The following is a 22668-nucleotide window of genomic DNA, read 5'->3' on the forward strand; positions in this document are numbered from 1 at the left end:
AATCATTTTTTGATTGCAAATATTTCATATAAAAATTTAAGGCTAAGCAGTGGCCCAAAGTCTGGATTCTCAATATACACAGTTTACAGCAGTAGCAGTCCCACTATGTATAGCAACATTATGATGCCAATGATGATACATCAGATCACTGAGCATAATTATATGGTCTGAAACATTTGGTATACGTGTGTTCTTTAGGCACTATTTTATAACAAATCATGTTTCTCATGCATTATCATCATTACTAATCTTTTATATGTGATTACGATAATGAACTTTTTATGTCATTGACACTATCAATATATAGCTTCATAAAGTTAGCCAATTAAATTCTCTGACAGTTTGGTTTTAGCTATAAATACTGTTCAACGAATATGACAGCCAGAAGGCTATATATTGTATAAGAATTTAAACACAAGACAAAATTACTTTATTTTATTTTATTTTGAAACTTGTTATGTATTATGTAACAATATCTTTAATTTATAAGTCAAAAAATTATTTGTTGTAACATTGTTGCATGGAATCTAAGACCAAAAAGAGACCAACACATTTATATTCAGTAGGAGACAAATGACCAATATTGACAGGATTATAATTTGAATGCCACCTCTTGAAGATTGAGGAAATGCCTTTGATAAGATTGAAGCCACAGAGAAACATGTCAGGTAATTTTAATTCTTACTACTGCATTTGCTGAAATGTGCTATTTAGATATAGCGAATTTACACCCATTTATGCAACTCGCATGAATGCAACTTTTTCACTAATCCTGGAGAAATGATACAAGGTAAGGAAGTGATGGGTGAGCATAAAACAGTAAGGACATGTTCACGTAATTAAGCAGCGCATACTTTATAGCTCCTGAAGAGTTGTAATGGATACACTATATATATATATATATTGTTTGTGTGTGGGAAAAAGCTTTCCAAGAGTTTGTTCAGCTGTAGGAAGAACCAGTAAATGGACCCCTGGGGTATGAATGTATGGAGAAGGGCAGGCTCCATTCATAAGGCCCATGTTATGTTTTACATCCAGTTAGCAAGTTGCTATTAATCAGGAGTTTTCCATAATGAAGTGCTGTTAAAAGGCTACTAGGCCGTCCATTCAGTCTCTCAATACCTGGAGGAGGTCAGATAGCTCCTGAGAGATACTGCATTTTGTGATCTGTAAGTCCCTCACTTCAGAGAGGGAGTTCATGTGTATTAGATAGAAGCCAGATGTCACGAGCCGCGGCGGCAACGGGCACCGCTGCGACTCAGTTCCTGTGTGTTCAGACGTCCCGGCCGTTGCCATGGCGACCAGGACGTCACTTCCGGAAATCCGGCCCGACCGTTGCCAGGGCAATGGCCGGACGCCGGGAGGTTTGCCTAGGCACTCTGGGCGCACTAGATTGTAGGGCACATGCGCAGTCTGGCGCAATCAGGCAGGGGCTGTGACTAGTATCAGAGCTAAGCTCTGATTGTCTGATACTGGTATTTAAGGCAGTGAGGTCTGCAGCCTCGCTGCCGGTTATAGCGTTCTGTCCTCAGTTCTGCTACCTGCTTGTTCTTCCTGTTTGATTATTATTACCGTTGACTGATGACCCGTGTATGACCTCTGCTTGTTTCTGGACCATTGAACCCTCGCTTCTTACCCTGACCATTTGCCTGAACTCCAGATTTTTCTCCTTTCGCTTGTGCACCTGACCTTTCGCCTGTCCCTGGATTTCGTACCCGTGCTAGTGACCTTTTGACCTTGGATCTCCTCCTGACTTCGGCCTGCCAATCACTCCACTCCTGGGTTCTCCTTCAAGTCAGTTTACGTTACTCGACCCTCGGTCGGCCCGCAGCCAAGTCTGTCCCCACCACTAGGGGCTCCAGCGAATACCGGGCCTTCAGAGTAGTCCCCGAGTTTCACTGTACTGGCTTGGGAGTTCCTAACACCAGACAGGCAAGGATTTTGTTTGTTTTGTGTATTTTCCTACTAGTGAATTAAACTAGCGGATGATAATCAACAGCACAATGTAGCCGGTTTTGATTAGTTGATTGTGGATCGACCTCCAGCTTATAGTACTTCATTTCCTAGCATTGCAGCTATGCTAGATCAACTAATTAAATTAATAAGCGGCCATCTATTTGCATTACTTAATTGTTATTTTCATAACATAGGTAATGTACAGTAAAGGGCATTTTCAATTAATTGCGTATGGATTTAAACTGAGATTTAGTCGCAGATAGGGCTGAAAAAGTGGTTTTATTTTGTCAGGGGCAAGTGTAAGTAACAGATGATGATGATGTTGCTAATGATGATGATGATGATGATGATGACAGTGAATACCCGAACTAGCAAACCACTTTGATTATATCGATTTGCAGACTCTTATTAAGAATTTGTAAGTTGCTCGCCACAGTTTAGGATTTGCCGAGTGTGTTGTAAGAAAGAGAGGAAAAGATGACTGTGCTATTAATTTGGATTTACAAAGGAAAATATGTTTCAAAATATAATTGAAAATGAATGAACTTTTATCACAGAACCTCATATAAAATTATATTGTATTAGTACATACAAATTTAGGTTATAACCATCTACGGAGAAGAGATATTGTCAGGATCAGCATTGTAGAGTAAAAACCAAGTGGGAATCAGAAGCTCTAATGGAACCCTATGCGAAATAGGCAACTAATAAATGTTGTAGTTGTAGTGTTAGTTAAATCAGTTCTATTCAGAATGAATGGAAGAGGTGCGCGTCTTGGAAATCTACCTGGAACTGCTATAATTAAATGAGAAATGTATTAGCTTTTTGCCATGAGGTAGATGTGAATATGAGACATTTTATTATATTAATGATGGAAACAACATGATTTTGCAAAGGCTTCATTGTGGTGAGAAAAGGATGTAACAGAATATGAAAAGATTCCAACATAGGATTGGTGTGAGGCCCCAAGGATTGTTGTGTGGGCAGCACTGTGGCTTAGTGGTTAGTACTTCTGTCTCACAGCACAGGGGTCATGAGTTCAATTCCCGAACATGGCCTTATCTGTTTGGAGCTTGTATGTTCTCCTCGTGCTTGCGTGGGTTTCCTCTGAGTGCTCCGGGTTCCTCCCACACTCCAAAAACATACTGGTAGGTTAATTGGCTGCTATTACATTGCCCTTAGTCTCTCTTGGTCTGTCTGTGTGTGTGTGTGTGTGTGTGTGTGTGTGTGTGTGTGTGTCTTAGGGGATTTAGATTGTAAGCTCCAATGGGACAGGGACTGATGTGAATGAGTTCTCTGTACAGCGCTGCGGAATTAGTGGCGCTATATAAATAAATAGATGATGATGATGATGATGATTTGCATAGTAGAGCTAACAGAAATGTAGATTGAAGATGGGTTGGGTCAGGTTCAGTTCAAATGCTGAAAATGGTGAAATTCAAGTGCTGGCCCTATCCAATAAAATCTCCCCTTGCAGTCTTCTCTTTAACTCATACCTGTGTAGAGATGTCCCTGGAGCTGGTGCCTGTGAAGAGGGCGAAGATGTCCGGCATCGCAAGAGTCCCCTGATGGCGGTGCCCAGCAAGAGGGTGAAAAAAGAAGAAAGAAGTGACTTACCCCTCCAGCGCTCCAGAGGTGGTGAGTATGACTTCTCTCCTCCAGGTCCTGTCAGCGGAGGAAGGATGAGCCAATCAGGGCTCACCTTTCTCCGCTGGCCAATCAGTGGCCGGATACGCGAGCCAATCGTGGCTCGCGCCCGGCCATTTGAAAGATTGGTACTGCAGCGAGCAAATCAGCTCTCGCGGCGGCACCTAGTGATGATGCCGCACCGGTGACTATATAAGTTGCCGGCCGGTGCCATTTTGGCAGAAGTCCGTCGGCGGAGAGGAAGGAGGACGTCTCTACTACTACACGTCCAGCAACAGGAGCAGCGACAGCGGCGGCAGGGGGCCCATGTAAGGGCTGTGAGCTACCCTGCCGCCCGAAGACTTCAAGCAAGCCGCAGGAGCAGAGATCATCGGCGGGGAGCCCTTGTAAGGGCTGAGAGCGCCCCCGCCTCCAGAGCAGCAGGAAGACCCGCGCTGAAGAGGAGAAGAGGTGCCGCCGGCTGGAGGGTCTGGAAGATCCGGAGAAGGAAGAAGACGGCGTGGAAAGCTGCGCGGAGCAGGTAAGTAGCCTCAGCGTCAGGTCAGGAACTAGGCCCGTGGCCATGGTCGGGCACAAGGCCCGTGGAGCAGTAAATTAGGGACACAAGGCCCAGGGACCTGGGCAATAGTCCCTTGTTAAGTAGTGGGCCAGAAGGCCACAAAGTGGTAAAAGGGCACAAGGCCCTGTTAGTTAGCCAGGCAAGGGGGGCTCAGAGCCCCAGGTGTAAAAGGGCACAAGGCCCTTAGTTAGGTAGTGGCCTAGAGGCCATACCAAAGGCCACAGGGCCTTGGCAGGGGAGCTGATAGCCCATAGACTGTAGACTGGGCACAAGGCCCTAGTAGCTAGATAGGAAGGCCACAAGGCCTCAGTAGGCAGGGGCTAGTGCCCCTAGGTAGCAGGGCACAAGGCCCTAGTTAGTGGGCTCGGAGCCCTGAGGTAGAGAGGGGGCTAAGGCCCATAGACAGAGCACAAGGCTTTGTATGTAGCTGGGCAGAGGCCCATGGTGTGTAGGGCAGAAGGACCTGGTGGTGTGTTAGATGCGTGAGAGCCTTGTGAGTGTAGGGCACGGCCCTGTGTGAGGTGAGCACACTAACGTTAGGAGGTAAAGTAGAGCGGAGGCTCCTGTTGGTGCTGTAGCAACCGGCTGGCTGGCTAGCAGCTGTGTGCTCTGGTGAGTAGCGTACAAAGTACTGTATTACTCTATTTATTCTGTCTGTGCGGCGAGTATTGTCTGTATTACTGTATTTTGGGGTGTGCTACATAATTGTTTCCAGGGGCAAGACGTCAGGCCCCCATTAAAGGTAGGCTCTTGTTTCCTGTGTTGTTCTGTACTAACCCGTACTGTGGAGACAAGTGTAGTTACCAGCTTACACATAGTCAGGGAAGAACACATGTAATTTTCCCATCTCTTAGGTCCCTAGGGTCACACTAGTATCCAGAGGGGGTGAGAGAGTCAGTGGCAGTGCAGCACAGCTCAACGCAGTTCCAGGGGTGGCCCGTGGTTCTGGTTGAGGGGGCCTAAGCCCAAGTTCCGTGCAGGTTATCTTGTGGTTCCGGGTATAAGGACATGTGTTCGATACCCGGGTACAGGCAGTCGGGCGGTTCAGATTCGATCGGCTGTTCCGTGCAGCAGTCGGCCCCAGGGTTAGTGGGCTGTTCCATTGAGCCTCAGTCGGGCTTGGTTCAGCCGGTCCTTAGGGTTCGTGGGTGACCCCATAGTAAGGAGACAGTCTCCTTGGTTAGACCTGGGTGAGGGGGTTAGGAACCGCTCTCCGGTATAGTCTGTGAACACCGGCTGGTGTTCCCCGTAGTGCTTAGTGAGTTCCATTAGTGCACCACACCTAGTTAGTTATAGTTGTTTGACTTAGTTGCGTTGCCGACCATTAGAGTGTTGTTAGGGTCGGGTCGCTGTTGTAGTTAGTTTAGCGTTGTGGGTGCCCATCTTAGTCTCACTGAGAGTGCAGAGGGAGGCTGTGTGTTCCTTGTCATCCGCAGGTGTCGGGAGGTGCAGGAAAACCGGATCGGAAGTGGGAGTGTCCCGGTGAGTATTACGCTCGATTCCCCCTTTCGGTTGGACCCTCATCGAGTGGTGTGCGAAGCACTTGAGACGGGACTGATCCTGGTCTCAAGTGCCTGTAGTCCCCCGTGCCTTTGCGAGAGCAAAGTGAGGAGGCGGCAAGTGACCTTGGACTGAGAGTGTCCTTGTTCATTGCCGTGTTCTCGGACAGCCCTTTCCTGGTAGGCACGGCCGTAATCTCTGTCTCTTTCTTAGAGGGACGTGGTTGGATGTGACAAGGGTTGCGGCTGCTGATCTGCTGGGATCGAATCGCAGCTGGGACATCGGAAGCGGACTGAGGTGACCATCGTTTACAAAGTAAGTTGCCTTGGCAACGGTCAAGAGTTGGGAGGAGGGGACGTCCCGGTTGTCATGGTGGCGGCCGGGACGCCGGAGAGGGCAGGAAGCGAGCCACGGCGGCTGTGAGTACCGCCACAGCTCGTTACAGTATGTGGAGTATAAAGTCACGAAAGCATGCATTGAAAAAAAAACCCATTTATTAGTTTGCTATTAATTTGTACTGTGCATTAAATGCATTTTTACAGTTGCTCCTGATTGCAAACAAGTTTCAGTTTGCATACGCAACTGTCATTACTAGTAATCGGAAATTAAACCAGACCTGTAGCTGGTGCAAGTGATACAGCCGGAAAACACGTAAGTTTGAGATGCCCAAAGCTTGAATTGAACGATGCTGGATGATGCTGCATGTGCTTAAACTTGGCACATCCTTACTGTACATTGACTACATGCAGGGCTGCAAAGAGGGATTCACGGCCCTGGTACAACAACTTCAAGGGGCCCCCTTATAGTTTAGCATGTAAAAAAAATTTGCACCACAGCTAAAGTAGTAGTGTTTGTGTTCGAACAATTGTGGACGTGGCTATGCATCATTGGGGCGTGGTTAACAGGTGAAAAGCGCTAGGCCACCCTCCTACAGAAAAAAACCTGCATCGTTGTGTACACCATTGCCACAAGGGTGCAGTGGCCGCTCGCCGACATATGTCCAAGCACTCTTGACTTTCAGGACATCTAGCACCATAGAGTAGTATATAAAGAATGCAGTGTGTACAAAAAGAGTTCACAGTCTTGGCCTGTCCCTTACATTGGGCAGAACACTCACCAAAAATTGGGATTGTCCCACTAGAAAAACAACATTTCACAGACTATCTTGCTCTCTAGTATGTGTTCTTGTCACTTTCACCACCTATGGCTGCAGGTTTCTTTAGTTGGGGCATGTCTGGGTCCTGGAATGTTGGGAGCCATATTTGGAAAAATTCCAACCAGCCCCGGCATTAAATCAATAGCACCCATGAGTAATAATTAGGTCTTCCTCCAGACCCAACATTAAAATAGTATTCCCATTTATTAAATAAACCTATTTCCCTCCATGCAAACAGCCCCAGCAATAAATTAATAGTATTTACATTTCATAAATATGCCTATTTTCCGCAACCATCACTGCCATAATAATTCATACTCACATTTAATAAAGAGACCTCATTCTCCCCAAACTCACCCCCACATTCATTAGCCCCCAAACCACCCCCTCTTAAATTAATAGTCCCCACTATGAAATTGCCCCACTATCACCCCCACAAACAAAATTACACCCATTAATTAGCCACCACCTACCTCGCACTACATTGCCACAAGTCCCCTGTGTCGTGATGATGTCACACCCAACATTCAGTGCAAACAGAGCAGAGAGGAAGGAGGAAGGTACTGGCTTTACTGTATTACGCGCTATACTGCTCAAGCTGCAGTTACCTTGCTCGCTGGACTGTTCACGCTGCACCTGCCTTCGCTGTGCTGCTATACTATGGGCCCAAATGCCTAAGCTGCACTTGTCCCCGTTACTCTGCCAGCTGGACTGTTCGTGCTGCAACTATCTTCATTGTGTCATTATATTACAGGCTGTATCGCTCAAGCTGCACTTGGCCCTGTGACCCTGCTGGCTGGACTGTTCACGCTGCCTCTATCTTTTGTGCCACTACACTACAGGCTGTATTGTTCAAGCTACATTTGCCTCCATTTACCCGCTAGTTGTATTGTTCACTCTGTATCTGTCTTCACCCTGTTACTTGACTAAAGAGCTTACATTCCATCCACTTCCATCGTGTCTCTATATAACATCTTACTATTTACTCCCCTAGGATCTCGCCTGACACTCTTGGTAGGGGCCACAACCTGCGGGCGGATGCCACTAAGTCCAAATCATCTTGCGGTGAATACCATCCGCCTGTCATGCTGGGAGTAGCGCAAAGATTGGGCAGATCCAAGAATCCAGTGTACCAAACCATATCAGCCGCCTTAATAAATTAGAAAGTTATTTACCTGACTTATTGCCAAAGCTAGATAATGAATGCTTAAAAGAGGTTAGGTATTTATTCTCCATATGTGAGGCTATAGCATTAAACTATATTGGGGGAACAAACAGCGTGGGGTCCCCAGTTTCTCCTCCACCAAGCCCTAGGCTTTGCCAGCTAGGGCTGGTGGCACTATAGCATGGGTCCTCTTACCATAATTACACACAGCCCCAGGCTGGCCAGCACAGGGCTGGATTCCCTAGAGAGTTGGGGTCTGCAAAAAAATGCAATTTGAAACACAGTAATAAAGCAAAACTTGGTAATACAGAGTAATACAGACAGAGAGGTGAGAAGGCCCCTCTTGCAAGCTTACACTCTATGGAACAATGGGAGTTTGAAACATGAGGTTAAGTGCTACATATGCGTATATATTGGTCCAGCCAGAGTGCAAAGGTAAAAGTGCTTACTGGGCTATATCAGTCACATATATCATATTGGTCAGAGGATTAGAGGGTTCTTGTCTTGTGTGAACTGTGTAAAGGGTTGTAATAGGGTAACCGAGTGAGGTTAAGAGGGTTGTTGAGGAATGCTATAAGCCTGAAGAGGCGGGTTTTCAGAGAACGTTTGAATGTTTGTAGACTAGAGGAAAGTCTTAATGTGCGAGGGAGGGAATTCCACAAAAAGTCCTGTGACCGGGAATGGGAGCATGTAATGAGAGTGCATGAGAGACGCTGATCTTTTGCAGAACAGAGTTGTCGAGCTGAGAGATATTTTGAGCCAAGTGATGAGATGTATGTTGGTGCAGTTCTGTTGATGGCCTTGTATGTCAGTAGAAGAATTTTATATTGGATTTTGTAAATAACAGGCTTCCAAAGTAGAGACTGACAGAGTACCTCAGCAGAGGAAGAACAATTTGCAAGGAAAATCAATTTAGCCACTGTATTCAAAATAGATTGTAGGGGTGAGAGTCTGATTCAGGGAAGACCAGTTTGAATGGAATTGCAATAGTGCAATAGTCAGTGCCGGAGATAATGAGTGCATAAATTAAAGTTCTAGCAGCATCTTGTGTGAGATATGTACGTATTCTGAGAGCCGATGTGGGGAAAAAAGGATAGTTGTGAGTAGGGCATTACACTTAGGCAGCAAGCTTGCGGGGCGGGATTTATGGTAATATTGTCAACAGAAATAGAAATGTCAGGCAAGTAACTTCTATTGGCTGTTGGAAATATTATTAACTGTTTTTGAAAGATTGAGTTTGAGTTGGCGACATCCAACAAGAAATGGCAGAGATACAGTCAGAACACAGATGGTGTGAGATCAGGAGCAGATAGATAAATTTGGGTATTTTCTGCATAGTGATGATACTGAAATCCAAAATAGCTTGTTAGTTTTCCAAGAGAAGTAATATAGATAGAGAACATCGGAAGACTTGGTATTTAACCTTGTGGTACTCCAACTGATAAAGGAAGCGGAGCAGAGGTCGATCCAGAGAAATGAGCACTAAAAGAGTGATTAGATAGTTAGGATAAGAACCAGGATAGGACAGTGTCTTGAAGACCTAGGGATTGTTGTGTTTGAATGAGAAGAGAGTGGTCAATAGTGTTAAATGCAGCAGAGATATCCAGGGGAATTAGAAGTCTCTGTAGAGAGTTCAGGTAAGCATGTTGCTAATAAGGCGTTGATCTAAGAGGGGGAAAGAAATGTTTAAAAAATCAGAGAATGAGCATAGTCTGGAGAAAACAAGATCAAGGCAATGGCCATCCCGATTAGTAAGAGAAATCAACCCACTGGGAGAGGCCGAGGAAGGAGGTTAGAAAGAGAATTTGGAAGCAGAATTGAAACTTGGATTATCAATAGGGATATTGAAATCACCCATGATGGTGATGTGGATGTCGGAAGATAACAAGTGAGGGAGCCAAGCAGAAAAATGTTGAAGAAATTGTTGGTATGGTCCAGGGGGGCAATAGATCACAGCATTATGCATAGAGAATGGATTAAACATCCAAATAGCATGTACTTCAAAAGATGTGTACGTGAGTGATGGGACGTGAGCCAACTTAGCCATGAAGCTGTCAATTCAGTGAACTTGTCTTGTACTGAAGAGATCAGATCCTCCGTATACATATATAAATCTATTCTGTTGAACCATTCAGATATAGAAGAAGTTCTGTCAGATTTTTGCTGTATTGGTATTATGGCTTTTGCCACATTATTTAAATGTTTCTAATATGTGGAAATAAGGATTGTGGTGTGAAGAGAAGCCAGAAGCCTGGGTTGAGAAGCACTTTAGTGCCAAGTATTTGAGTGGTCACATTATTAACATGTTGCTAAAAGGAAGCCATATGTGCACTCTCCCATCCAATATAAAATGGGGCACCGATTGCAAAGTGGCATCTCCCAAAAAAAAATGGATGGGATACTTGGAGACATTTTGTCAGGGAGACTATGGTATCTGTACCACTTAGTCATAACCATGAGCAGCGCATCTTTGCCATTATAAAAATCTTTATTGTCAGAAAGGGAGCATAGGTCCTCAAATGGATGGAGTTGGCTTTCTGTGAAGTACATTTTCACGACCCAGCTCCTGTAAGAAGTGTTTAATTTGCATATACCATCACTGCTTTTTAACAGAAAGTGAAGTCAACCAGCTGATCGACCCTCAGAGAGTTTCCAGTGTACCAGGCTGTAAGTGGGATTAACATTTTTAAGTATAAAAACAGTTAACAGTGTAAAATATGTGGATAGTGAAACACCTTGTCAGTGAAATCATCATACACAGCCTGATGTTTCTCAATCAGATTTGTGTTGATCACATTCTCAAATTTAGCAGTTATGGGGGGATACCAGCCCACAATAGAAACACTGAATGCTGCCCAACATAAGGTACGATATTTGCAATATTTTAAGCATAGTCTTTATTTAAAACAAATATAAGGTCCTGTGATTGTGCTCATGACAGTTCATCTTGTCATGAAGATAAAATTTTAATAGTAAACCCTGAGTAAATGGTATCTGCAATATATATTATTTAACACACGCATTCCTTTCTAGAGAAAATGTGCATTCAATTGTTGCCCCTTCCTCTTTGTCTGGTGACTCTAGCCATTTTGCCTTTGACATTATAAATTATCTGTCAGTGATGGCCATACTTAAGTTCAAAGAACCATTGACATTTTGAAACATGCATTGGTTTGATGTGTTTCATAGACAAGTGAAAATTTTACTCCCTTAATATCTGCATCTTTATAGATATTTAGTTGCCCAACCAGCATTTCAAAGAGAATAAAGGTTGGGATTCTGTGAGATCCTTGGAGGTCCCAAAACAGATAATCTGTACATTTTTCAATAATCATTAGCGTGAGTATGAACTACCAGTTTGAGACAATATATGTTAAAAATAGATAAAAGCATGTTTATTCTGGTGCACTACAGGTCCCAACAATCCATGGCATCCCTAAACTGTTTATGTATACTGACACTGTAAAACTACAAGTGCCAGCATATCCATCCCATTGAAGCATGCTGTCACTTGTTGAACTACATTTGTCAGTATACCCATGGTATCGAAGCATGCTGCCACTGGAAGAATCCTCTTCTTGCAACCTGCTTGCAATGCATTGGAAAATAATAATAAAATACCCTGTTCAATGTTGACTCCCATCTATATTACTGGTACACACTTACCTCTCCTTGTCTTGGCTGTGCACTTTTACCATTAGAATGTAAGCTGTGTCATGAACAGGGACCTACCTACCATATTGTTTTGCATCTGTACTTATTTTGCCTATCTTGTATGTTCCTGTCACAACAATAGTAACAATAATATTAATAATACTGTAAAATAGACACAAACTATGGCGAAAAATACATAATTAGAAATAAAAACTATAGAGAGAAATCATTTCAGAAAACAACTGTTACATAGAATTATCGAAGCAATTTAATATAATACAATGTGAATTCGGTGAAACTAGTCTACCTATTTTTTTTATTGGTTTAATGTCCTCCTTAAGTTAATAATACCGTAGATATTTTAAAGTGAAACATATAAGAAAATAGCTCCAAATGCTTCATGATTCTAATGTGACAACACCATGAGCCACTTAAGGACCATGGAGGTTTCCCTCTTTATGACCTACTAATTATCAAGTTGCTTCTGCTTCCTTGGAAATAATTATTTATTTATTAGTTTACAAAAGTTAATTTTACATGTGTTTAGCATATTGAACTACTTAAAGTTTTAGAAGTCTGTTTTATGGGGAAAAATTGGCAAAATTAGGAGAAACTACACCTTTTCTAACTATACAATTCTATTAAATATAATGTTATATTTCATCCAAAATGAGAAAAGCTGTCTCGTTGGAAAAATTCCTTAGTCTGCTTTTTCAAAATCTATTGAAATACTATGTTTAATATTCTTAATGGCTTTAGTAGTTTTAAAAGATGAAAGATATGAAAGATGAAAGACCTACCAAAATGCTGTAAAATAGTAATTACTTAATATAATGAATTACTTTTTGATCACAGGGTCAGAATATAGTTGTACAATTTGCATTTTCATTTCAGGAACCCTTTGTGGTGAAATAATGTTCAACAACTTTGTGGTACAAAATTTTGTAAAAATATATATAAAATGTATATATAAATTGTATGTTTCCATTATTTGTGTTGCAATTTGGTAATCAATACATTAAACTTTACATAAATATCAATTTATATCTATAAAAGCCTTCCTGTCCTAGCATCCTTGTTGCCTTTACTACTGCTGTTTTGTTTTTTTTGTAAATGTATCCTGATTGATTTTCTGGTTTTGACATCTGTTTGGCTCCTTGATTTGCTCCTCATCTTATGATGATGACCAGGTTTTGTTGTGTCTTCAACCTAGTATCATGGTGGACCGTGTGGCTGACCCCTGGCTTTTTTTTACCCTTCTGCTTTACTGTGTCTGCATTCCATTGCACCAGTAGCAATCCTGCACCTACACTCTGTGGTATATCCAGCTCCTGTGTTTGTATTCCATTGCACCACTAGCAATACAGCACCTACAGTCTGTGGCATATCCAGACACCTCTGTGTCTGATCCAGTCTACTGGCTGTCTGCCTTCTTGGACCCCCGAGTACTCCACCCTGCAGGCCACTACACTTTCTCAGCTTGCTTATGCCTCCCGAGTTACCTGGAGTCCTGCTACCTGTGAATCACCCAGTGACGTGTGCCTCCAGAGTCCAAGTAACCTGCATGCCTGACACCTGTGACTCATCCGGTGCCTCATGTCTCCAGAGTAAGCCAGGTATCCTGACACCCGTGGGTTCTCCGACTTCTCAGCACTGCTTCTTTGGACTATATTACTATTGACCATCCTCTTCATCTGTGGCTTCCTGAGTAATCCTTGCTATATCTGCCATATTCTGCTGATTTGTATTTAATGCCTTACCATTTATTGTATCCCTAACCTGTATAACTTGTGTAATAATAAACCACTTTGTTTCACTTACACTCTCTCTGTGGTTTTCAAATTGGGAATCCTGACAGCCTAATAGTTCTTCACTTATTTCACTATGTAGTATACCTTACTCTCTTTTATTCTCCATCTCTCACACTTAAACTGTCTCACCCCATGTGTCAACCATTTGTCTATCCTTTTCCATTTGGATTGTAACCTCTGGTCAGTAGGGCATTTTCTCTCCTGTTTTCATTACCTATAACTTTTGCTCACCAGCTACACACTGCACCTCCTCCTTGGACTCTCTGCCTATTGAATATGCTCCTCCATTGTCTTCACACCTCTTTCAGGGTCTCTAAATCTGTTATTTGTGCTCACACTAATGGGCAGAGGTTTAATCTTTTGCTGAATATACCCCTTGCACTCCATTACTCATCCAGGCTATCATTAGCTGTGTTGAGAGTTGTAGTGTTATTTGTTTACAGTATTGCCCTGTTATAACATGTACTGTCTTGTTGTCTGTATGACTCTGTGGACCTCATATGATGCCCTATAAATAAAGGTTAACAATAATAATAATAATAATAATAATAAGAAGAAGAAGAAGAAGAAGAAGAAGAAGAATGTCACATCCAAATACGTTTGTTGAACATTTCATTCCAAAACCATGGGCATTAACATGGAGTTGGTCCACCCTTTGCTGCCATAAAAGGCTCCACTTATCTGGTAATTCTTTCCACTAGATATTGGAACAGTGCAGGGGGGATTTTATTCAGCCAAAAGAGCAGTGGTGAGGTTGAGCGCTGATGTTGGGCAATAAGGCCTGGCTGGCAGACAACATTCCAACTCATTCCAAAGAAGTTCAATGGGTTGAGGTCAGAGCTCTGTGCATGCCAGTCAAGCTCCTCCATATCAAACTCAAGAAACCATTTTTTAATGGACCTCACTTTGTGCACTGAAAGTGGAAAGGACCCCCAAACTGTTGCCACAAAGTTGGAAGCAAACAATTATTTAGAATGTGATTGTATGCTGTAACATTAAAATTTCCTTTCACTGGAACTAAGGAGTCCTGGCCAAACCATGGAAAACAGTCACATATCATTATTCCTTTTCCACCAAAATTTACAGTTGACACATTCAGGTAGGAAGTGTTCTCCTGGCATCTGCCATACTCTGATTTGACAGTCAGACTGCCAGATGGTGAAGCGTGATTCATAACTCCAGAGAATGCATTTTCTCTGTTCCAGAATCCAGTGGTGGTGTACTTTACAGCACTCCAGTAGATGATTGGCATTGTGTGTGGTGGTCTGAGACTTGTGTGTGGCTGCTCAGTCATGGAAACTAAATCCATGAAGCTCCTGACAAACAGTTCTGGTGCTCAGATTGTTTGCAGAGGCAGTTTGGACCTGGGTTGTGATCGTTGCAACCGAGGACAGATACTTTTTATGAACTTTTTATGTGCTACAACATTCAGCAGTCCTGTGAGCTTGTGAGGCCTGCTAGTTTGCGGCTGAGCTGTTGATGCTCCTAGATGTTTCCACTTCACAATAACAGCACTTACAGTTGACCATGGCAGCTCTAGCAGTACACAAATTTGACAAACTGACTTGTTGGAAAGGTTGCAACCTATAACAGTTTTATATTGAGATCTTCAGTATGACCATTCTACTGCTAATATTTAACTTTTTGCATTGCTGTATGCTTGATCTTATGTACCTGTTGGCAATGGATGTGGCTAAATTGGCCAAATACACAAATTATATAGAGTATCCACATACATTTGGCATTGCAGTGTGTTTTGTAAACAAATTGCTGAATAATACCATTTTACAAAATATGCAAATTTTGTTTTGATTTGTTATCAGACATCATATTCACTGAGTGCAAAACAATACAGGAAAATATAGAGGGTAGTCTTAATCATGGTCCTATTCACAATTGTTGAGTGGTAATACATTCCTTTGTATGTTATGTCAGCTTGGATGTTAATATGTTTCTCTCTGCCATTTGATTAATGTTTTTTTTTATTTAATAGGTTTTATGGAGGTATTACCAGTATAAGTTAATCTATTAGGTATTATATGTACTTATTTCAATTCTATATAAAGAATTTGACATACAAATATCTGATTTGGCTTGTTTTGGCTTTTTATTTTAAGAGGGATGCTTAGGTAACCAAAGTTTTGATGTTTTTCGCAGATGGAGGAGACAGATTCAGCATAGATTGGATATTTTTGTCATTTTACTATGTGTGCGATTACCTCATCAATGTATTTATTATTTATTATGTTGAATTGTTCAAGCCTACATTTTTACTCTGAAGGGTAAATATAATAAGCATCAGGTTTTGCAAGTCGCCGGATATCGGCAACTTTGCAGAGAAAATCTAAAACGGCAATCGCTTTCAATGCAAATTTTACCTTGAAAACCATTGCACTTTAAATCTCCCTTGCAAAGTCGCTAATATCCGGCAACTTACAGAAACCGATGCTTAAAACATTTACCACTGGATCTCGAAACATTTATTTGTGTAATTTGTTTTTAAGAGGTAATATTGGTGGACAGAAATGGGGGTGGGTGATTACTTGTTAGAGAGAATCTGACGACGGGGCTGGTTGCGGAAGAAGGTAAATGTTAGGGGAAGGAAGCTTTTTATGTAATGTGGCTTGGGGATGAGTGGCCTATTTAATGGTGATGGTAAGGACTAGTCATTTAACAGTGGATGGGAAATATTAATTTATTGGTGTCGTGATGGTGGGGCACTTTAGTTGACGGGGGTGCTTAATCTAATAGATCACCATGGTAGTGTATATTTATTTAATTGCAGTGCAGATTGAAGGTTAATAATTGAACACAGGGCTGAGTTTGGTAAGAAAGGTGGCTATTTATTCAATGTTGGGGCAGGCGTTTTTTTTTGGGGGGGGGGTTTCTTTATTGAATGTAAATGCTATTAATTTAATGTTAGGTTAGGTTAAGGAAAATAAATCTAGTAAATGTTAATGCTATTAATTAAATGACTGAGCTGGATGCTGGTAAGGAGACTTAATTATTAAACGTGGGTGCTATTGATTTAATGTCAGGGCTGTTTGGAGGGAGTGAGGCCTAGAGTGTTTACTGAGGTATATTTCATGTACCTATCCCTTTTTCCAATTAGGCCCACACCATTCCAGTATCTAGACAAGCTGCAAATGAACTTAAACATAAGTAGCAGCAGGTAGTGAAAGTTTAAAAAACAGATAGGAGAAAGCAACATGGCCTGTCAATGGTACGGAATATAGAGGCATCCCGATTTTGAGTGACTATCTTGCTTACTCACAACTTTGTCTCCACTGCAGGGAGAGTTGGGAGCAGAGGTGGAACTTGCGAGCTGTGGACGCCAGTGCAGGGAGGCGGGGAGAAGAGTCCCCCGACCCTGGGCCTGGTGCCATGCAGCGGGCCCTATTATCTCTATGGGCCCGGTGCATGGCACCTGCTGCACCAATGGTAGTTCTGCCACTGGTTGTTAGGTATGTCCGGCTTCACACTGCTCTACTTATGAATGACGAGCTGCATGCACCTAAAGTAGTGCACACAGCATTGCCTGTATATTTCAAGCAGGTGGGAAGGGGTTGGAGAGCAGCACTGTCTAAAATGATAGTCACACCACACATACTGTGCCAGAATGAAAGGAGATATACCAGTTATTTTTCTTTCCATCTACATCCTCTAGTGGCTGGCACGACTGTCTGGGAGTTGGTCACACACCTTCAGAGGAATTTGCTATTTCGGGTGCCCCTACCATTGCAAACCCCCAGTGGGCACTTCATGCTCCAGTACGACAACATAGCTGCTATTGCTTGGGGAGTACTTGCATTTGAAAGTTGTGTGCATGTAAGGCTCAACATAGTTAAAAATCATAGCAATGATCATGTTAAAATTCAGGATGATTTCATGTTTATACTTATTGCATAAGTGGCCAGAAGGGGAAGACTTTGGCGTTAGTTGGTCTGCTTAATATATATTACAAAGTACAGCTTGAAGTAGCTTGAACGGCTTTAATAATGTGCACTATAAATTGTTGTTGCTTGAAATAATAAATGTTGCTCCCACCATAAATTCTTATTGTCCCCATTAGAAATGAAGTAGTATTACCCCCATAAATAAATAAGATATTTATATTGCCCCATTATAAAATAATAAAGTATTATTGTCCCGGTTATATAATAATCAATTTATAGTTATGCAAATAATAACTTTACATTGGCTGCTTAATAAATAGATTATTATTGCCCCCTATCAGAACCATGTCTAAAAACTGCCCTTTTTCTGTCGGTTTGATACATTGTATGATTTTTATTCTTTAAATGGATGGTGGTTTCTGAACTAGCACTTTGAAATCATGAGGTTTGATGTGTTGTTGTGCCTCTAGTAAATCTCACAGGTTACATACTGCACATAGAAAAGCCAAAAAACATGCGATTTTGCAAACCCACATTTTAGTAGATCTTTCTCTATCTCTTTGTCTTATGGGCAACATGGTGGTATAATGGTTAGAATTGCTGCATTACAGCTCTGGGGCCATGGGTTCAATTATGACCATGGCACTGTTTGTGTGCAGTTGTATGTTGCCTCCACACTCCAAAGATATACTGGTAGGTCAATTGATTAAATTAATAAAATTACCCAAGTGTCTGCTTCCATCTGGTAAGGAATATAGATTGTGAGCTTCACTGGAGCAGAGACTAATGATCAGATATACTCTATACTGTGCTGCATAATATGTAGATGCTACATATATAATTAACAGTTAATAAATAAATATCTGTCCTATTAGAAACACATAATTCAAAACTGACTGATCACCCTATCTGGTTACTTTCTAGATTGCATTGATAGCCTACTTATGGGAAGGAATTTAAGGTGTATATTTAGGTGTGCACGAGAAAAACATTTCCTTGTACTGCTCCATTTGCAACCTTTGTCCATTTCTAAATAACCATGGATTTTAAAGTTATCTTGCCTTTTAGTTAAATAATTATTTGGGTTGTCATCGATCACTCACCAACATGCGTCACTTCAATCCTTTGTCCCATTTACCATACCCCTAATTCCATAGGTGTGCACTCTCCCTTGTGCACCTGTACAGTCTTTTGAGCGAGCACTCATCCTTGTGCTTTAAGGTGATGTGCACCTATGTAGGCACACCTAAAGAAGCATCACTTTATAGGTTCAGTCTCTTAGTCTGGGGGTTAGTGTCTAATGCGGAGATCTTATTGCTATACTTTGCTTTGTTCTTCATTATTGTTCCTTGCTGCCTAAACTGAACATTACAGTTTGTACATATGTTGTCTGTTGAAATATCTGTTTAATGTGTAGGTGAAAGGTGAACTTGAATTGTAATGTGTATTCCTTTCAATTAAAATAGACTCCAGGGTTACATAAATACATTTTACCTCTATTAGCTATGTAATGAAGAAGTTTGTTATTGTCTTCATTTTGTTGTCTCCATCTTCATCTATATATAAAGCAAAAATTATATTAGTGATTAGTTAATTATATATATATATATATATATATATATATATCTTTTATTTTTTTCATATAATCTACATTATTCATTTTGTAAATGAATTCCTTTATTGACTGCTATGGTACTGTTTTATAAATTCACATAAGAATGACAAAATTAGTGCATTGCAAATAGCTTAAAGCAAAACTAAAATCTATTTGGTTCATAAGAGAAACCCATAACAGAAAATATATTTTATTGAATACTATGTATATTCTAGTATCCAGCAGACAATGTTCTGATTGGACGGTCGTGTTTTTCTTGGCACATTCCCTGAAGGGGAATAGAATGTTGCATTTGAAGGATGTGGTGCCTTGAGATCTGTTTATGTTATTGCACTTTGCCTCTTGGGACTCAGAACATTGCTGTGTGTGATGAACCACTATATATTTATTCTTCTAAAGTTCATTCTATTTTGATTCATTTTGTTATGTACTATAGTATAAAAAATGACTTTTATATAGTATATACTGCAGCAGGCTTTTTAACCAGTTCATACGTAAGTTAGTTTTAACCCAAATTACATACAATTATTCTTGTATGTGTTTCATTGGCCTTTAACTTTTGTTTTTCTAAGTAAGGTAATTTTATAATGTTTTCAGAAGAGATGGAGCGTTCATTTGATTATACTGTATATTGCTTTAAATACCTGTTTATTGTATGAGTATTAGAAATGTGAAAGATCACAAAAGAAACTTCTCTGAAATTCATCATCTAGGGCCTGATTCATTAAGGATCTTAAATGAAGAGGATTCTTATTTCAGTCTCCTGGACAAAACCATGTTACATTGCAACGTATGTGCAAAAACAGAATACTCATTTGCACCACTTGCAATGTAACTAGGCCCCTAGTTACTTAATTCATGCAGACCCAAAATGAACTCAAAAAATGTTATCACCTAGGTTTGTTGAGTATGGGGATGGGAATAGCACATATGTACTTTTCTCAATGATTGAGGTAGTTATAGGGCCAGCAACAATAACATGTGTTTTCATCAGGGAATACCTTGAGGTGTCATCTGAGACTATAATAGGTTTTTTCCATTTTCAGCATTGATTGATCCAAAGCAAATCATATGCAATTGTTACTATCAAAGGAGTTCCTCTTATTGCATGATTTTCCATGGATCTATAAGCATTGCTTTGTATGAGAGGCGTTCAGGTCTTCCATGTATTTAACATGACCTGCATGGTGATCACGGTTTTTCTCTAACAAATTCAAGTACCTAGCGCTTTGGCATTTAACACATGCTATTCATTTTAAACTTAGTTATTTGGGGGCGATTCAATTAGATACAGGTTTATATTGTTTGCCAATGCTGCCTAGATGCTACAATTAAATTCTACAGCTCCCTTCACGGATATCACACACAAAACTGTCTTGTGTGGGGTATTCAAGGTACATGGGCAGAAATAATGCGAGTTGTGAAAAAATTCCATAATATTTATTCATGTCTATGACAAGTTGCTATAATACACCTTGATAACAACCTATCAGAGATAGGTGGTTTCTCCTGACATCATTTGCTAATCTAAAAGTGAATTCCAACCTTATTTCATGCTGCAGCAAGCACCATAAATTTCAGTTTGTTTTCAATTAATTTTATTCATTATATTCATTATTATAATATATATTATAATATATATTTATACTTTAAGTGTGTTATATATTTATATTATATTTGTATAGTTATAAGTAGAGATGCTCACTGACCCCCGTGTTTTGGTTTTGGATCTGGATTACCGTCGTGTTTTGGTTTTGGTTTTGCCAAAACGCCCTTGCGTGTTTTCTTTTTCGTTTTGGTTTTGTTTGCTTTTGTTTTGCAATTTTGTTTAAAAATCAATGTTTTTGGGCATAAAATAACCTAATTTAGTGCTCCACCTGTTACTTGGATAAGTAAGGTAATCCTAAAGCTAATAAATTATTTAGAAAACAGTTTAATCCCTAGTAGGTCGTCCTTAATTCTGCACACAAACTTTGTGGTTGTCTTCCTCTTCATCTTAGCCTATTGGCAATGCAGACATCATCTTTGGGTGTATATTACACCCTCCTCTTGTAGTTGAATAGAAAAAAAAGCAGCCTGCATAGACTGTAGAATTAGAAAGTAAAAATAAATGGACCAAGGTAGTTTGGTATCTGTCTGCATCACCCCCCCCCCCCCGTCCACTTGTAGTAAACTAGAACATAAGCAGCCTGCATAGACTGTAGAACTAGAATATAAAAAGAAATGGACAAAGGCAGTTTGGTATCTGTCTGCATCAGCCCCCCCATCCACGTGTAGTAAAATAGAAAAAAAGCAGCCTGCATAGACTGTAGAATTAGAATATACAAAGAAATGGACAAAGGCAGTTTGGTATCTGTCTACATCAGATCCCCTCTCCACTAGGAGTAAAATAGAAAACTATTCAGCCGTTATATAATATAGAATATAAATAGAAATTGAGAAAGGCAATTTGGTATCTGTCTGTATCATAATCATCAACATCATCATTAGCGCCCTCGTCGCCTACACAAATCTCCCCCTCTTCTAATTCCAAAGTGGCATCCTCAATTTGTGTATCACCGGCTACACACGGGCTGTTCAGGCACACATCAGCAGAACTGCTGAAAGGGCCCCTCTTTATGGGTACACTAACAGAATGCTCACAATTAGACATCCCACTGTTGGATGGACTCTCCACAGGGATTGGTGTCATTTCTGATTCAGAGCAAACATCATCCTCTAATGCCTTACTGTTATTTTGCAGCTCGGCTTTGACGCGTAACAGTAGTTGTGTACCACTTGTAGGCTCGGTAACATTTTTTGATCTGCCACTAATAGAGAAAGGTGAAGACCCAATTCTCTCTTTGCCACTGCGTGTGTAGAATGGCATGATGGCAAATTTTTTTTTATCGGCACTTAACTTTTCCTCAGTTACACTTCTTTTTCGCTTCAACACGGTAAAAAAATTTTTGGTGTGTGTCTTTTTGCCTGATTTCAAAAGACTGTGTAGTTTGACATCGCCTTTCCCAGATGACGTACTGGGAACACTACCATCAGGACTGGTGACAGAACCTGGTTGCTCATTTTGCTCATATGTGGACTGCTTTGAATCCATTCTGAGCCCAAAGCACTTGTAGTGCTACAAATTGTTTTAGATACTGCTGACAAACAGGACTTTTGACAGCCAGAAATATTAATGCAAAAGAATGGGGGACACCCCAAAAGCACTTGGGAGTACTAAAAATTATTTTTCAGACTGCTGACAAACAGGACTTTTGACAGCCAGAAATATTAATGCAAAAGAATGGGGGACAACCCAAAAGCACTTGTAGTGCCAAATATTGAAAAAAAAGACTCCTCTATCCTCCTCTCTTCTCTATCAATTGTTATCAGAATTGTTATCAGAATTGTTATCAGAATTGGATGAAGAATAAGGTATATTCACTGTCCCTGCTCTAATCAGCCTGTGACTACACCCTGCTCTGTCCATCTGTCAAATGGTGATGGATTGCTGTGTAGGCAGGTATTTAAAATTTTCAATTATCGCGAGAACCGAGCCCCGAGATCCGACGACGTCGCAATGACGTTTGGCCTTGATTTGGAATCCGAGCGGGCGGGAGAGTACCGAGCTGGCTCGGCTCGGTACTCGGATAGACAAAGTTCGGGCGGGTTCGGTTCTCGGGGAACCGAGCCCGCCCATCTCTAGTTATAAGGCACAGTGGGTGGGCCA

The sequence above is a fragment of the Mixophyes fleayi genome, chromosome 5, assembly GCF_038048845.1.
Source record: "Mixophyes fleayi isolate aMixFle1 chromosome 5, aMixFle1.hap1, whole genome shotgun sequence".
Classification (NCBI taxonomy): domain Eukaryota; kingdom Metazoa; phylum Chordata; class Amphibia; order Anura; family Limnodynastidae; genus Mixophyes; species Mixophyes fleayi.